The 14,599-nt window shown below is 40.5% G+C and overlaps 1 protein-coding gene across 3 annotated transcripts in view; it reads left to right on the top strand.

The window, feature by feature from the left end:
* LOC133611796 (KATNB1-like protein 1) overlaps positions 1 to 14,599 on the top strand; it is a 157,876-nt gene that overhangs the window by 92,466 nt on the left and 50,811 nt on the right. Inside the window, exon 4 of one of the 3 annotated variants that reach the window (XM_061968929.2) lies at positions 7,375 to 7,487. The exons of the other annotated variants lie outside the window; for them this stretch is intronic. The gene's annotated coding sequence lies outside the window, so the exon portion shown is untranslated. The remainder of the gene's footprint in view (positions 1 to 7,374; positions 7,488 to 14,599) is intronic. 3 annotated transcript variants of the gene reach the window in all.

Raw genomic sequence — 14,599 nt, 5'->3', positions numbered from 1 at the left:
TAGTCCGGGGGTCATGGTTCTGACGTTCCAGCATCCCAGACGTAGTGCTGGAGTCTTTGTTTTATTTGTTTTGCTTGGTGCAGGGTTTACAGCCCACTTGTCAGGAAGAGTCCTTTAGCTTCATGCACCCAATGAAGCAGGCAGGCTGTGGCGGAACAGCACCTAATTGGCTGGGGGCTGCCCAGCTTGAGGCGGGCGGTAGCTGTCCAGTAAGATGAAACATCTCTCTCACCGACAGAGGTAGCCCCTGGTGCCCATCCCTACGCCAAACGAGAAAGGGCTTATAACCGGTAACTGCTGACCTCCCGTGTTGTGCCTTCACTGCACAGTGAAGCGGGAGTTTCCTCTCCAGGGCACAAGAGGCCTGGGCAAGGTGTATGGAGATGCTGTGTTGCCCAAGCAACAGTGCCCCACTCTCTGCCTTGCTGGCATTGTCCAAAGGAATGGAGAACCAATACATTTGGCGTCAGTTCGGCTGCAGGAGTTGCCAGAACAGTGCTTCACACACTGAACTACCTAACGAAGTCCAGGCCGGGTTTTCTTTTGGGGTTTGCTCCCTTAACCTTTTCCATTCCGGAGGATTCCCACAAGGCAGTGGAAGGGGGTAAAGGGGCGGGGGCTCTATTTAACCCATAGATGGGGCAGTGGTTGGCGGACGCCAGGGCGTGTCCACACACTGGTGGGCCTGCACGCCTCGCCTCTGGGGCCCACTGCTGCTCCAAGATCCCCTACAGTTTAGCCTGTGTCCGCAAAGACGCAGTTTACCGTGCGTGGCCACGAGGAGGCACCACGGGAGTCTTGGTGGTGGAGAGGCTTTGTACCAGCAGGAGGAGGCTTACGCACTTGGCTCCTCTTTTCACCCACCCAGGGGCTAGCTGGCGGCGATAGCTGTAAGCAGAGAGTAGCAAGCAGGTGCAGCATGCAGCATGCACTAACTACAAGCACTTCTGCCACAAATCTAACGCACTGACGCATCACACGCACTCTGTGCGCGAGCACTCACACACATAACCAAGATGTAGTGACATTTTTATTGTAAGAGCGAACACTGAGGCACGCTTTTCTAGCGTAATAGCACATTGGCATGCTTCGGAATTAGTCGTAAAAGCTAGCTACGAAAATAAATAAGCTAGCAACTGCTTCAAAACTAAACACGTTTGAGTTTGTAATGCAGCAACAAAATGCGATAAGACACCAATCTGTACTGATTGAAAAACATGAACAATCATATTACAGTATCTGTAAAGTATTGGCCCACATGTCATGTTTTGTTTGTACACAGCTAGCTAGACAGATTATGCTGTCTGTCATAATACACACATGACGTGCTACATGTATCATGATCAATATTAAGTGTGACTCACTCGATTGACAGTTGTCTGTTTGGTCAACTGGGCAGGGACGTGTTTTATGGTTTATTTGGGTAAGCACTCCATTTATGTCAAAATAGCATGGCTTCAAAGTCCAAATTTTGCAGCTTCGAGTCACTTTCATCTCACTGTCATGGCCACCCTCTGTTCCAACATCTCACTTTTCCTTGGTGCTGACTTCCAGAAGAAGTAGTTCATCCTTCGTATATTCAGATTCAAAACGGTAAGGTTGTAAAACCGCGTTTGTCCAAAAATAGTCGTCTTTGTTGTTTGTTACCAAATCTGCCATGATTAGAACACACATAAGCATTTTGTTTACGGAAATAGGACACACATTTGTTGTCAGAAGTCGGAAGTGCGTTACTATGGAAACGGAAATAAATGCGCTGAGTTCCGGTATTGCTAAAACTGACCAAAATACGGTAAATATTGTACATATTACATATTGTTATGAACGTGTCTGTTATTACATTATATATATATATATATATATATATATATATATATATATATATATATACATATATATATATATATATATATATATATATATATACATATATATATATATATATATATATATATATATATATATATATATATATATATATATATATATATACAGGTAAAAGCCAGTAAATTAGAATATTTTGAAAAACTTGATTTATTTCAGTAATTGCATTCAAAAGGTGTAACTTGTACATTATATTTATTCATTGCACACAGACTGATGCATTCAAATGTTTATTTCATTTAATTTTGATGATTTGAAGTGGCAACAAATGAAAATCCAAAATTCCGTGTGTCACAAAATTAGAATATTACTTAAGGCTAATATAAAAAAGGGATTTTTAGAAATGTTGGCCAACTGAAAAGTATGAAAATGAAAAATATGAGCATGTACAATACTCAATACTTGGTTGGAGCTCCTTTTGCCTCAATTACTGCGTTAATGCGGCGTGGCATGGAGTCCATGAGTTTCTGGCACTGCTCAGGTGTTATGAGAGCCCAGGTTGCTCTGATAGTGGCCTTCAACTCTTCTGCGTTTTTGGGTCTGGCATTCTGCATCTTCCTTTTCACAATACCCCACAGATTTTCTATGGGGCTAAGGTCAGGGGAGTTGGCGGGCCAATTTAGAACAGAAATACCATGGTCCGTAAACCAGGCACGGGTAGATTTTGCGCTGTGTGCAGGCGCCAAGTCCTGTTGGAACTTGAAATCTCCATCTCCATAGAGCAGGTCAGCAGCAGGAAGCATGAAGTGCTCTAAAACTTGCTGGTAGACGGCTGCGTTGACCCTGGATCTCAGGAAACAGAGTGGACCGACACCAGCAGATGACATGGCACCCCAAATCATCACCCAACCATGCAAATTTTGCATTTCCTTTGGAAATCGAGGTCCCAGAGTCTGGAGGAAGACAGGAGAGGCACAGGATCCACGTTGCCTGAAGTCTAGTGTAAAGTTTCCACCATCAGTGATGGTTTGGGGTGCCATGTCATCTGCTGGTGTCGGTCCACTCTGTTTCCTGAGATCCAGGGTCAACGCAGCCGTCTACCAGCAAGTTTTAGAGCACTTCATGCTTCCTGCTGCTGACCTGCTCTATGGAGATGGAGATTTCAAGTTCCAACAGGACTTGGCGCCTGCACACAGCGCAAAATCTACCCGTGCCTGGTTTACGGACCATGGTATTTCTCTTCTAAATTGGCCCGCCAACTCCCCTGACCTTAGCCCCATAGAAAATCTGTGGGGTATTGTGAAAAGGAAGATGCAGAATGCCAGACCCAAAAACGCAGAAGAGTTGAAGGCCACTATCAGAGCAACCTGGGCTCTCATAACACCTGAGCAGTGCCAGAAACTCATCGACTCCATGCCACGCCGCATTAACGCAGTAATTGAGGCAAAAGGAGCTCCAACCAAGTATTGAGTATTGTACATGCTCATATTTTTCATTTTCATACTTTTCAGTTGGCCAACATTTCTAAAAATCCCTTTTTTGTATTAGCCTTAAGTAATATTCTAATTTTGTGACACACGGAATTTTGGATTTTCATTTGTTGCCACTTCAAATCATCAAAATTAAATGAAATAAACATTTGAATGCATCAGTCTGTGTGCAATGAATAAATATAATGTACAAGTTACACCTTTTGAATGCAATTACTGAAATAAATCAAGTTTTTCAAAATATTCTAATTTACTGGCTTTTACCTGTATACTTGCAGTGTGTATAGAAAACGTTGATAGAGGGGTTTGAAGGCTCCAACGATGACTCCCATTAGCCGCATCTTCCAAGCATTCCAATCTTTTTAAATACCCCCTCCCCCAAAAAAGTCTCTTATAATGATTTTGAACGATAGGCAAAATTCTAAAAAGGTGCAGTTCCCCTATAACATAAACGTCATGCCAGTTCAGCCAATTTGTAGAAGAAAAGCAAAATGCCAGTCAGGTAGAAACCTGACTGGCAGTTGACAGAGCCCCCGGCTTTAATGTGTGCAGCGAAGCCTGTTTTTTTATTTTTGTTTTTACAAAATTGTTCAAAGGCGGGTGTGTACACTGGGCGGGCTCATTTGGCTCAGGGGAGGTCAGAGGTAGTATAATATCCATGAGTAATTATTCTCTCAAAAGTGGAGCCAGCAAGTGAGGGAGATGATACATTTTATTTTGTTTGGTGGTCATAAACATACACATTACACAAATTACTGTTATAACATCTGTTATAAGATCCCAAGAAGAACGTGATTTGTATAAGAGCAGAGGTTTAGTCACTTGTGAAATAATAGCCTTAAACTACTTTTAATTCAGGTGTGTTCACCTGAACCTCAGAGATCTGCTTTCGGTAAGGAAAGCCAACATTAACCACCTGCATGGAGACCACCTGCATTCAGCAGTAAGCTGAAGATTCAACTAAATAGGAGCCATGTGTGTCTGTTTAAGCTGTATAAAGCCATGCATGGCATCTTAAGAGCAAGAACTTGGCTTCACTGTGTTGTGATCTGCCACTGACTAATCTTGTGGTTGGATGACGACAGACAACACTTGATAAGTGGAATTGCTGGCTCTGAATTCCTTAGGTTGCAAAAGAGACAACCTTGTATACAATGTTCTGTTGACGTTGCTTACAATTTGTGTATTAAGTGGGAAATCTGCTAAATCAAAGTACTCACATAACGAGGGATGTAAACCCGGTATTTTCTGGTACCAGTCCAGGAAGATCACTAAGATTCTCGTCAAATGATACGGCAAACTGTATCTTTTTTATCTGGCTGACCATCGCAATTTCACACGCGCATGCTGTCACATTCACTTAGGATCCGCTGCAACGCATAACAAAAAGACGTGGGTAGGATCTGAATAAATTCAGCATAGAATAATCACAAATAAGGAAGCGACACCACACAAAAGTTTGTAACACAACATTATTTCTTCTTAGTCCCTCAAAGCCACGCACGTTAACAAGAGTTGGTATCAGTTTGATGTGAACGCTCTTTACCCAGGAGTCATGACCGCCACTATCGCGCTTCATCAACCATCCTGTTAGCAATCCAGTAATCCACAGACCAATATAATCCCCTCAAAAAATTAAAAAACTGGGTTAGGGTTAGCTCCCATTTTGCAAGAGTTGAACTCAAAGATCAAAAACTTTTACTATATACACAAAATACCTATTCCATTCAAATATTGTTCACAAATCTGTCTAAATCTGTGTTAATGAGCATTTATTCTTTGCCAAGACAATCCATCCCATCTCATAGGTGTGGCATATCAATATGATGATTAAACGGCATGATTATTGCACAGTTGTACTTTAGGCTGCCCACAATAAAAGGTCACACTGAAATGTGCAGTTTTATCACACAGCACAATGCCACAGATGTCGCAAGTTTTGAGAGAGCGTGCAGTTAACATGCTGACAGCAGGAATGTCTGCTAGAGCTGTTGCCCGTGAATTGAATGTTAATTGCTCTACCGTAAGCCGTCTCTAAAGGCGTTTCAGAGCATTTGGCAGTACATCCAACCGGCCTCACAACCGCAAACCACGTGTAACCACACCAGCTCAGGACCTCCACATCAACAACCTGATCAACTCTATGCGAAAGAGATGTGTTGCAGTGCGTGACAATTGGTGGTCACACCAGATACTGACTGCTTCTCATTCGCTGCCAGGTCTCTATAGTTGCGGTCTGACGTCATTCCATTGCACCGCATGTATGCTTAAATGCACACCCACCTAACATGCTAATTGATTGATTTATATGACATTTTATATACATGAATTATATAAACCCCGTTTCCATATGAGTTGGGAAATTGTGTTAGATGTAAATATAAACGGAATACAATGATTTGCAAATCATTTTCAACCCATATTCAGTTGTATATGCTACAAAGACAACATATTTGATGTTCAAACTGATAAACATTTTTTTTTTTTGCAAATAATCATTAACTTTAGAATTTGATGCCAGCAACACGTGACAAAGAAGTTGGGAAAGGTGGCAATAAATACTGATAAAGTTGAGGAATGCTCATCAAACACTTATTTGGAACATCCCACAGGTGAACAGGCAAATTGGGAACAGGTGGGTGCCATGATTGGGTATAAAAGTAGATTCCATGAAATGCTCAGTCATTCACAAACAAGGATGGGGTGAGGGTCACCACTTTGTGAAGTGAAGTGAAGTTTATATAGCGCTTATATAGCGCGTAAAAACGTTCAAAGCTCAATTGCAGCGGAATATTTAAATGCAAGAAACAGTCAGTGGAACCTAATCCAGGGAAAACATTTTCAAATGGGATGTCAGCCAGACCAAAGTCCTGCTTTTGATTTGAAAGGTTGTTAAGATTGCTGTATATACTTTTTTTTGTCCGTCAGGTACATCCGACTGTTAATAGTGCAAATGTGTGATCTTAACACGCATTAGTCGCACACAGCTGCTTGAGACGTTGGCTTTGTATTTATTGTAGTAGTATAAGGCAAGACTGGCGATTTGGTAGTGTTGTGTTTGGTGTTGTTTGGTTCCCACCTGATAACTAAAGAGATTGAAACCATGACAGTATGAACGCCTTGGTCCTTGTCGGGGCTCCACACAGAACTTGTATTGCTCTGTTGCTGTTCTGATCATGTTTTAAAGTGAGAACCCATAATAATAATAATAATAATAATAATAATAATAATAGTCATTTTATTTCGGACCCAGGGACATCCATATCATCTGTGGATTTCCAAAAATAATAAAACAATCTTGCCCAGTAAATCGTTCTTCAATCACTAATACAGCTTGAAGTGAATGTCCTAGACTAAATCGCACTAGGAGTATACCTAGTGGACAAGATGACGATGATCTGCACAGACTAATGGTTGCAGCTTGTTAAATTGAAAGCTGGCATTTTACACTTTTGGGTACTCCTGGTTTACAGCTAAAGATTGTATAAACACAAACTGTGAACATGTTTGTATAAAAATATCTAGGGAAGACAACTCTAAATCCAATGTATCCCCGGAGGTTAGGATTAACACACTTTGGAGGGCCACAATGTTTACTTTGCTTGTGGTATCGTTTCCATAGTTACTATTGCATCTGGTAATTGCAACAGTGGATGTGGTTTGAGCGTGTTTACCTTTTGATATCTGTTCCAAGAAGGACAGTAAAAGGCTTTTGAACACAATGTAAATATTTTTTGTTGACAGTGAAGACCTTGCTCACCCTTTTGTCAGTCAAAGGATTCTTTACATGCTTTTTTGGTTTGAAGCAAGACATCACTGTGACAGGCTCACTCCAAGCGTTTTTGTGCTAAAAGAGTGTTTACATGAATAGGAAGGTGTGTTTGTGTGCGAGTGTGCATGTTTGTGTGTGTGTGTGTGTATACGTGTGTGTGCGTGTGTGTGTGTGTACATGTGCGCGTGCGCATGCATGCCCCTTCCCGTGCATATGAACCGAACAGTTTGTCCAGTGGTTGTGGAATTGGCTCGCTAGCGTTCCTCACTTCAGTTCTTAACATTACAGATGGTGTCCGGGCTCGGGTCCAGCTGGTCTGTCACTGGGACTTAGGATTGGGCAGCTGTCCTGTAGTCGACAAGATGTAATCTTCCTGTCTGAAAGAAGAACTCCTGTAGCTGGTAATTCCTAAACCTTGCATATGCACAGCTCCATTGTGTAGTCTGTTAGGTAGAAGAGGCAAAGTTCTGCACCGTTCTGCTGCCAGTAAGTAAATGTACAGTAGGGAGCTGAACTCTTGCAAAAAAAAAAAAGTTTTTCATTACTTATTGACAGAAATAACTTCAAGGACTTTAAGCATTTTAAGGATTCTTTATTGTCAGTTTTTCTATACATGCAAGACGTTTGGAAGATTTGAGATAACATTATCATGTACCATTTCCCTTTCAATGATCATGGTAAATGGTAAGTGGGTTATACTTGCATAGCACTTTTCTACCTTCAAGGTACTCAAAGCGCTTTGACACTATTTCCACATTCACCCTTTCACACACACATTCACACACTGATGATGATAATATAAGTTTCCTGAATATATCAACATACTTCAATAATTGTTTTTCAATATCTCAAAAGTGGTCTGTCTGGTCCCAATGCAACTTGGCAGTGGAAACAGGAATGTATGGAAATATACAGTACATCCCTGAACATCTTAACCGGTAATCTGTGGTGGTTACCACTGCTTTGAACTTCCAATAGCAGGCCTATTCAGGAAAAAAATATAAACGCTACTGTAGCCAGGCCATCAGCTGCATCTGCAAATTAAAGGAGTTTGAATGGACATCAATTCCATGACAACACCCATTGGTTTTAAGAGGCGAGCTTTACAATCCAAGTTTACTGCATCGTGGTTTGGTGACGGGAGCCACGTTTGCTAAATAAGGGCACTGTGGGGGGCTTCGGGTGGAGCTTAGATGAGTCATTAGAAGCTACACAGCTGAGTTTGATATATTTCAAACACTTGTCACTCAACAAAGGAGGCCTCTAAATACATCCCTTTCAACCCATGACCAAGTCATTAGAGAAAACTAATGCAGTTCTTTTGCCACAGAGGTTTAAATATTGGGTAAGTTTGCTAAGTACTGATCGAGTCCAGATGTTCCTGCATTTCCTACCAGTGACTAGATAACTGCATGTTCTTTAAAGTCCGAAAGCGATAAAGAAAGGCATCCAAAACAAATGACGGAATGTCCAAAGATGACAACAGGCGAGGTTAAAAAGTATTTCATGGAAAAGCGCTCTGTGGTGCCAATTTACCAGTGTGTGGTTTTTAAATAAAGCAGGAATGCAGGAGCTCATCTTTTACACGGGCCATTAACTACGCCGTCTGATGGGAAGGATCGTTTTACGTAAGGTTACGCAATGATTACATAAAATGGAAACGCTATGGACAGCCACCAACACAGGGTCACCTCAGACTGAGCATGCCGATCTAAGTTCAGGTTTAGATGTAAGGCAGGACTATTCAACTAATTGGTTATAAGGGCCACATTTCCAGAAAGTACCAGGAGGCTGGACTTCTACCTTCACTAACTTTTTTTTTTTTGGTATATTCCCGAGCACCAGTGTTCTCTGCAATGGACATTTGATTTGTGTATGTATTTTTTTTTTTTTTTTTCGGAAAATATTATTGCCCCATATGGGGCATAAAGGAGTGTTTTTAAGAACCTGCTAAAAAAAACAAGTCAAAGATCATCTCTATGACAGCGCTCTAGTGTTTTTAGGAATCTGCTGCAAAAATTTTTGTCATTTTCGAAATTTGGGGAACTGAACTCGCAGGCCAGTTTGGTGTCATTTCGGAGATATATGAATAGGTCAAGAGGCAAGGGAAGACCTTCTTAATAAGCATCAACAAAGGGCCATATTGTTTCTGTAAACAACTGAGGTTAAGAACAAAGGCCAATATACATTATATCAGGGCTGTTTACCTGGTAGGTCAAGGGCCAAATCTAGCCGAGGTATAATACCAAACCAGTCCCCAAATTCAGTTCAAAACTTGGGAGAGACTTTAAAATTGTTGCAGCAAATAACAAAACACTGGAGCGCTCCAGTTGTATATAGGAACTTGTACTAGTGTGAATACATTGGCAGATCCTTGCACTGACATTTTAACCTCCCTGAAGGCCAGCGCCCACAGAAGTAGAGTTGTGTATTATGCATAACAGGGCAATTTTTTTCTGAAACTTGTAACTCTGACAAAAAAAAAAATAGACAAAAAAAAAAAAAGTCCATTACAGAGAATGCTGTTTCTAAAAATATCAAGTTTGCACCCCCACTCCTTAGCATTTTGGAAATATGCCCCCTAGATTAATTTAGTTAAGTAACCCTGCAATATTTATATAAAGTAATAGTCATATTGGGAGCTGTTATCTTGTCAGGCCTGCTTTATTAGCTGCTTAAGTTGTCTTAGTCAGGCCATGATTACAGGGATGTTAAACCTCCTTAGAACCAGAGTTTTGTGTTTTGCATAATAGGACTATTTTTCCCGAAATGTGTAACTTTGACAAAAGAAATAGACAAAAACCAAATGTCCAATGCTAGGATGCTGGCTCTCAGGAGGTTAAAGGACAATGTATAATCTAGAACTGTCCATCCATCCATTTTCTACCGCTTATCCCCTCATTTCAGCTAAATGTTGCTCCCTGTGGTGATAAAGTGCACAGCCAGTTAGGACTGTGCCATTGAACCCGGCAGTTATTCGATGGACGCATACTTCCATCTGGTGGTTGGAAAGTGCTACAAAAACATTATTTTACATCAATGAGTGGACAAACATACAGTACATTGCATTAATCCATCCATCCATTGTCTACCGTGTGTCCCTCTTGGGAATTCGGGGGTGCTAGGGCCTATCCCAGCTGCATTCGGGCAGAAGGCGGTGTACACTCTGGACAAGTCGCCACCTCATCGCAGGGCCAACACAGATAGACAGACAACATTCACACTCACATTCACACACTAGGGCCAATTTAGTGTTGCCAATCAACCTATCCCCAGGTGCATGTCTTAGGAGGTGGGCGGAAGCCGGAGTACCCGGAGGGAACCCACGTAGTCACGGGGAGAACAACTCCACACAGAAAGACCCCGAGCCCGGGGATCGAACCCAGGATCTTCGTATGGTGAGGCACACACACTAACCGCTGTCCCTCCGTGCTGCCCTGCATTGATACAGTATTGTGAAATGATTAATAATTAAAGCTTTAAAGTTTAAAGCTTCTGTGAAAGAACTGCAGTCTACCTTGTCTGTATGCACATGTGTCATGTGAGCAAGTTTTAATGTTGTAAATTTGATGTTTTATGTGTTGTTTACTGTTTTTAATGTAACCTTGCTGCTGCCCTCTTGGCCAGGTCTCCCTTGGAAAAGAGATCTTTGATCTCAATGGGATTTTACCTGGTTAAATAAAAATAAAAACATTAATAGAATATATCCAAACAAATATAGGGACAGATCATGTTAAGTCTCCTCCCATAGTGCAAAAACATGCATCCATAGATTGATGTGGGTGTCAATGGTTGTTTGTCTATTATGTGTCCTGTGATTGTGCAAAGTCAGCTGGCACCCTCAGCACTAATGAGCACAAGCTGTATAGACAATTAATACGGTAGATGGTTCGAAGTCTCCTTTTGGTAAAAGAAAAGTTGCTCCATAATGTACATAATCCATACTGTGGAAGTCCTGTTTTGTAATCTTGTTTTCGTGTGTTTGCGTTTTTTCACATTGAACGAAGACAAGTTAAGTCTTAACAATGAGACTTACCCTCCACGTCACTTCTTCCCTTTCATCATCTGATGAGCTTCAGAGTCCCCACAATGCCAACTTAATCCCAATGTTGTATTCTTGAGGAGGTATAATTATTCTAGTCACGGGACATTGTTTTGCCCAGCGACAGCGACTTCCATTCTCCGACTGATTTCACCACGCAATGTGCCTTGTGAACAAAGAAGTGTCTTGATTGGGGGCATAGAATAGTCTTTGGGCACACCACTCTCATCTTACAGGAATGCTGACTGAAAACTTTTGTGGTCAGTCCTGTCTTTTACCCGCTTAAGGGCTGGAAAACGAAAGGGCACAGCATAGGAGGAAAAACAGAGGCCAACTGCTTTTTCGGACGTCACAGAACAAAACACACATTGAGGTATGAAGCTACTTCACGTCTGTTATGTAAATCAGGGAAATGTTTATTGATATCAGGATGTTGTGCCAAGAACAAGATAGTACTGTTAGTGGCTTCTAATAGTGGCTTTTAATAAAGCCACATTAGTGCAGACACTTTGGTGTAGATTTGGCAAGATGTTCTGTCTAGAGTTTTGCCTTAGTGAGTACTAATAAGATTGCTGTCTCTTATAATTGAAATGTCTACTCTAATAAAGTTCAGGTTTTACCTCTGTAACCATTTTTCTGTCCAAATTTGTCAGTGTACTCTTATACCACCCAGGCTAATTTGGGGCCCTAAGTATAATTTTATTTGGAGCACAAGGGCCCTTTACATAATTTTGTAGCACCTTTTAATTTATGTGACATCATTCTTAAATCAAACTTTAATTCAATTTGATGCATGTTTTGTACTAAAACTAATTCACGAAAAATAAAGTGTTCAATATATATATATATATATATATATATATATATTTTTTAAATACAATGTTGACATCAAACATACATTTATAAATGTAGTATCTCAACACTTACAAGACAATTAAGCACTCATGCTCTGCGCCATGAGAGCCATCTGGACTTGAGTGGAAATCTGCCATTATATTCTTATCAGCGACGAAAATGTCATATTAAGCGCCATGTCATTAATAAATTAAGATTTTACATGTGCTGCTTCATGCAAAATTGGGCCCCCACTGATCAGGGGCCCTACATACATGTTAAAATGGGTTCCCTAACTTTTCATGTATATTTTTTTAAAGGGGCTGTTTGCAACATTTACACAGGTGCCTACTTTCCAATGGATTTTACAGTGTATCCCGCCCTCTTACGGCTTCCCTTACGTAATTACATAATTCCGTACGTACGTAACACATGCACGCACCTTAACTTTAAGTGTTGTTAGCTAATAATAGCAATTTGGATAGCTAGCGTAAGCTGTCATTGAATGTATATTCTATCATAACAACAACATGACTGCAAATTGTTTGCTGCTTCTCATGGACTGCTCATGTATGTGTGCATGCGTTCCCTGCGTGTACGTGTTGATGAGATTGGGTGAGTGACCGCCGTAAACACCTATCATTTTATTTAGGGATGTCCGATAATATCGACCTGCCGATATTATCGGCCGAAAAATGTGTTAAAATGTAACATCGGAAATTATCGGTATAGTTTTTTTAATTATCGGTATCGTTTGTTTTTTTTGTTTTTTTTTATTAAATCAACATAAAAAACACAAGATACACTTACAATTAGTGCACCAACCCAAAAAACCTCCTCCCCCATTTACACTCATTCACACTCATTCACACAAAAGGGTTGTTTCTTTCTGTTATTAATATTCTGGTTCCTACATTATATATCAATATATATCAATACAGTCTGCAAGGGATACAGTCCGTAAGCACACATGATTGTGCGTGCTGCTGGTCCACTAATAGTACTAACCTTTAACAGTTAATTTTACTCATTTTCATTAATTACTAGTTTCTATGTAACTGTTTTTATATTGTTTTACTTTCTTTTTTATTCAAGAAAATGTTTTTAATTTATTTATCTTATTTTATTAATTAAAAAAAACAACAACTTATCTTTACCATACCTGGTTGTACAAATTAGACATAATAATGTGTTAATTCCACGACTGCATATATCGGTTGATATCGGTATTGGTTGATATCGGTATCGGTAATTAAAGAGTTGGACAATATCGGAATATCGGATATCGGCAAAAAGCCATTATCGGACATCCCTAATTGTATTCATTTTATTACATAAACTTTGTAATTGTGAAAAATATAGACAATTTTCAAACAAATACGTTCTGTTAAACCACCCATGGTAACATAAGCTAGCCGGTGATGTTCTTGTTATATTTGTTGCTTTGAAAAAGCACCTTTAACATTAACCGATTAATATTTACCATTAGAAATTCAGTTTTTGCTGAACAACATGTATGGTACACATACAGTACTGACAAAATGGTTGAATTTTTTGATGCGGAACCTTCAATTCAGTAGAGATTAACCCTTGTGTTGTCCTCATTTCCTGTATACACCCCGTGTTCTCCGGGTCAAAATGACCCGTCTTCACAAAACCCCTAATGTAAGCAGCTTAATTGAATTTAAACGCCAAATTTCATCTTGCTTGAAGAAACAACTTGTCATTCACCACAAAATGTGTGAATAACTGAGTTTTCCCTCTTCACTTCATTTGTTTAGCTTAAGAAAAGCAAAAAAAATGTGCGTTTTGAATGCATTTTATTCATCCCAATTACTCAGTTTCTTTCTTTTCTTTCTCCAGTGAACAATTGAAGACAATGTACAATACAAAAATATGAAAAATAACAACCCATTCAACTAATTAACTAATTAACTTACCCTAATTGGCACATGTAGGGCAGTATGCAAGTGCACAGGCGTTGCAGATATATTTCTTACACCTGCAGCACACAGTATGTGTTTTACAGTCCTTCTTTTGAGGGCAGAACTGACATCTCTTCCTCTTACTTGCCCTAGCTGGGGAAGTGGCTGTGGTAGCTGGATCCTCAGGTTGATCAGGAGCTCCTGCACTCTGAATAGCTTTTACAACTGCTGCTGAGGCTTCTGTGCGGAGGACATGCTTTCTTCTTCCAATGAGTGGAATTACAAGTGCCTTTCCCAGCTGCTCCAGGAACACCCTCCTCTTGTTCTGCTTACGAGACATCCAGGTCGGGTTGATCTCTCACTAAATCGCAAAGGCATTGTAGGAGGAAACATCAATGATGTTGTGGAAGATGACCAGGGGCCAGCGGGCAGTCATCCTTCTGCAGCTGTATGTTCCAATCACCTTATCTAGGTTGTCCACACCTCCCTTGTTGCGGTTGTAGTCTAGGATGATGACTGGCTTCCTGTCCTCACGATCGCTGATGTCACCATCTGTCTGCAGTGTGCTCAGAAGAACTACATTGTCCCAGACCTCTCTTATGGCTGCAAGTTTGTCTGTCACACGTCTTGCTGGTCTTGACTCACGGTCATCAAGTCGTATCAGTCTTGAGTAGGTGTGAAAGAGTTTGAGTGGCATTGTGGCTCGGAAAAT

Source organism: Nerophis lumbriciformis, linkage group LG08 (assembly GCF_033978685.3).
Source record: "Nerophis lumbriciformis linkage group LG08, RoL_Nlum_v2.1, whole genome shotgun sequence".
In the NCBI taxonomy this organism is placed as follows: domain Eukaryota; kingdom Metazoa; phylum Chordata; class Actinopteri; order Syngnathiformes; family Syngnathidae; genus Nerophis; species Nerophis lumbriciformis.
Note: the sequence above shows the minus strand (reverse complement) of the source record. Positions and strands in the feature narration are given on the sequence as shown.